The following is a 3,111-nucleotide window of genomic DNA, read 5'->3' as shown; positions in this document are numbered from 1 at the left end:
AACGAACCCAACTAGTATCCATGAGGATGCAGGTTTAATCTCTGGCCTTGCTCAGTTAGTTAAGGATCCAGCATTGCTGTGAGCTGTGGTGTGGGTCGCAACTCGGATCCTGTGTTGCTGTGGCTGTGGTAAGGGCTGGTGGCTGCAGCTCCCATTCAACCCCTAGCCTGGAAACCTGCCTATGACATGAGTATGGACCTAAAAAGCAAAAAAAAAAAAAGAGAGAGAGAGAGAGAGAGATGTCAGGGAGACATATGATGGTCTCTTTGTTCATTCATGTTACCTTCCCGGCTTCCAAAGTTCTAAACTTAGGTTTATAACCCCTTCTCTAGATAGAATCAAAGTAATAAGATGATATAACAATAGTAATTTATAATATTAATATTATTAGCAATAATAATAAGTTGTAGGGCTTGGGAGGGCTTCAGCATATTATTAACTACTGTTTTGTTTTGTTTTCTTTTGTTTTGTTTTTAGGGCTTCGCCCATGGAATATGGATGTTCCCTGGTTAGGGTTCGAATCAGAGCTACAGCTGCCAGCCTACAGCACAGCCACAGCAACACCAGATCCGAGCCGCCTCTCTGACCTAAACTACAACTCATGACAATGACAGACCTTTAACCCACTGAGCCAGGCCAGGAATCAAACCTGTGTCCTCTGGGATACTAGCTGGGCTCGTAACTGCTGAGCCACAGCAGGAACTCCTTAACTACTCTTGGACTATAGCATTTGGAATACCTGAATCCTGTCTTGAATTCTCTTCCCTGGGATGTTCCTGATGGAGAAAAACTCCATGAGACAAGATAAAATGGAAAACATAACCCATTTAATGAGTATCAGCTGGACTTGTGCCCTCATTCCATGGCAGAGATTTTTATCACACTGGGCTAAAGTACATGGTTTAGGCCTGACACAGGAAGGCCTTTCCAGGTCTCTTCCAGCAAGGCAGGACCCAAGTGATACTGATCATCCTACCAAGTCTTCAGAGGAAGAGAAACAGTAGGGTGGCCACGTGTGGATGGGGAAGGCAGCCTCCCACTCGGCTTACCACCTGGAACAGGACACAGGACCAAGGAGGCATATTTGCACGCATGGTCCTATCTATTTATAATGTGAGCCAACCTATGTCCAATGATTTGAGTCCTTCTGTGCCACAGCCTGCAGAAAGAGAAACCTGGTTATAATATAAACAGGATGCTTGGGAAGGGGGAGATTGGTGACAAGAATATCACTGAGTACGCAAACCCAAGTGTCTATGCAAGTAATGACACCCACAGCATCAGGTAGGTTGCAAATAATTTGTGTTTAACAAATGATGCAAATACAAGGGTGGGACCCCTAAACTCAGTCCTGTCACCCCAGTACCTCTCCTGCACAGTGTATGGGTTACCCCAGCTCAATGTCAGTGCCCCAGACTATAAAGCAGAAAAGTCAGCCAGGTGGGGCAGAAATGGCTCCTTGAGGGAATATCACTCTTTACTGCAACCAGACTTGTCAGAGGTCTCCGAAGCCCACTGGGAGGTGAGACCCTGCACAGGGCACAGTTGAAGGACAAGAAGCACACATTGCCATTGGCGAAAATTCTGTGCTGTCTCTCAGTCATGACAGAGAGGAGAGGCAAGCCCACCAGCAGGAGCTGACTCCCCCAACATAGAGACTCAGTTAATAGAGGGCAGGCTGCATATGTCCCCTGAGGGAGGGGAGACTCCAGTCGAAAACTGCAAGCCAATCGAGTTAGAATCTGGCAAAATTTCCCTGAAATGTGTGGCCAGGAAAAAATTACAACTGTCCTGGTGCCATTTGGGAATGACAGTGACATGACTTGACTACCCAAATTCCCATTTCAGGGAGGGGAGGGTTCAGCCAGCAGTAGCAGAAAAGCCCTCTTTTTGATGGCTTAATCAGAGAGTGGTGGAGTTCCCTTGTGGCATGGCGGGTTAAGTACCCGGTGTCATCACTGGAGGGACTTGGGTCACTGCTGTGGCGAGGGTCCCATCCCTGGCCCAGGAACTTCCACATGCTGTAAGCATAGCCAACAAAAAACAGAGAGGGTGTATGTGCTCCACATCACAGGAAGTCCAGCGTGGGCAGGCAGGGCCTCGGCAGCAGCTGGACCACACGGCCAGGGATATAGGCTCTTTGTTTTTCCACCTCCACCCTCTGCTCCCTGGCTTTATCTTTATGCTGGTCACTTTGTGGCTGCCAGCAAGAGCTACCGGCTCCTACCACATTCTGGGCCTCAGGTCCACATTCAAAGCAAGAAGAAATCTGTAGAGAGGAGGGAGGATGAAGCAGCTTCTCAAAAACAAGCAGAGACAAAGGAGGTACCTCCAGCAAGCCTTTCATCCTCCCAGATCTACCAAATATTCAGCAACTATACTCCGATCCATGCCCTCCTGCAGTAGCCAGTATCCTTATAATAAAAGCAACACATTTTCTTCTGTCTTGTTTATATGAGTTCAAGTTCATTTCTGTTACTTGCAAAAAAAAAACAAACAAAAAACAAAACAAAACAAAACAAAAAACAAAGCAACCTAATGCATCTGTGAGGTCAGATTCACCTGTTAAATCACACAGATATCTCCGAGTTTATATGGCCTTTCAACTTTATGTTGGAGGCCTGTTTCTCAACATTATGGTTAATGGCTTATACAACAACAACAGAAATGGCAGCTATGATTTATCGAGCTCATTCTAAACTCCAGGCACAGTCTGGGGCATTTTACACTCATTCTTGTCATCCTCACTCAGTCCTGACAAGTAAATGTCCTTGTCCATGAGGCTACTGATGCTCAGAGAAGTAACTTTCCTGAGACTGGTCAGCTTACATTGCAGATAAATCCCTCAGAAAGGACCACCTCAACTGCTTCATCTGTGAGCTGGGATGCCATAATGACAAAACCCCATGGCAGCTGAAGGCACTTCCCCACAGAAGGTTCCTGTGAAAGTGATTATCCATAAAAAGGTCAGGTTAAAATGATTCTGGAAACCACACTTGTAAAAGCTCATTTCAGGAAATAACATACAGTGGAAATAAGATAATAGAGCCTAGAAAGGTTAAAACTGACAATTTCCACCCACAACATCCTTTCCCACAAAGTCCCTGGGGC

This window comes from Phacochoerus africanus, chromosome 5, assembly GCF_016906955.1.
Source record: "Phacochoerus africanus isolate WHEZ1 chromosome 5, ROS_Pafr_v1, whole genome shotgun sequence".
Taxonomy (NCBI): domain Eukaryota; kingdom Metazoa; phylum Chordata; class Mammalia; order Artiodactyla; family Suidae; genus Phacochoerus; species Phacochoerus africanus.
Note: the sequence above shows the minus strand (reverse complement) of the source record.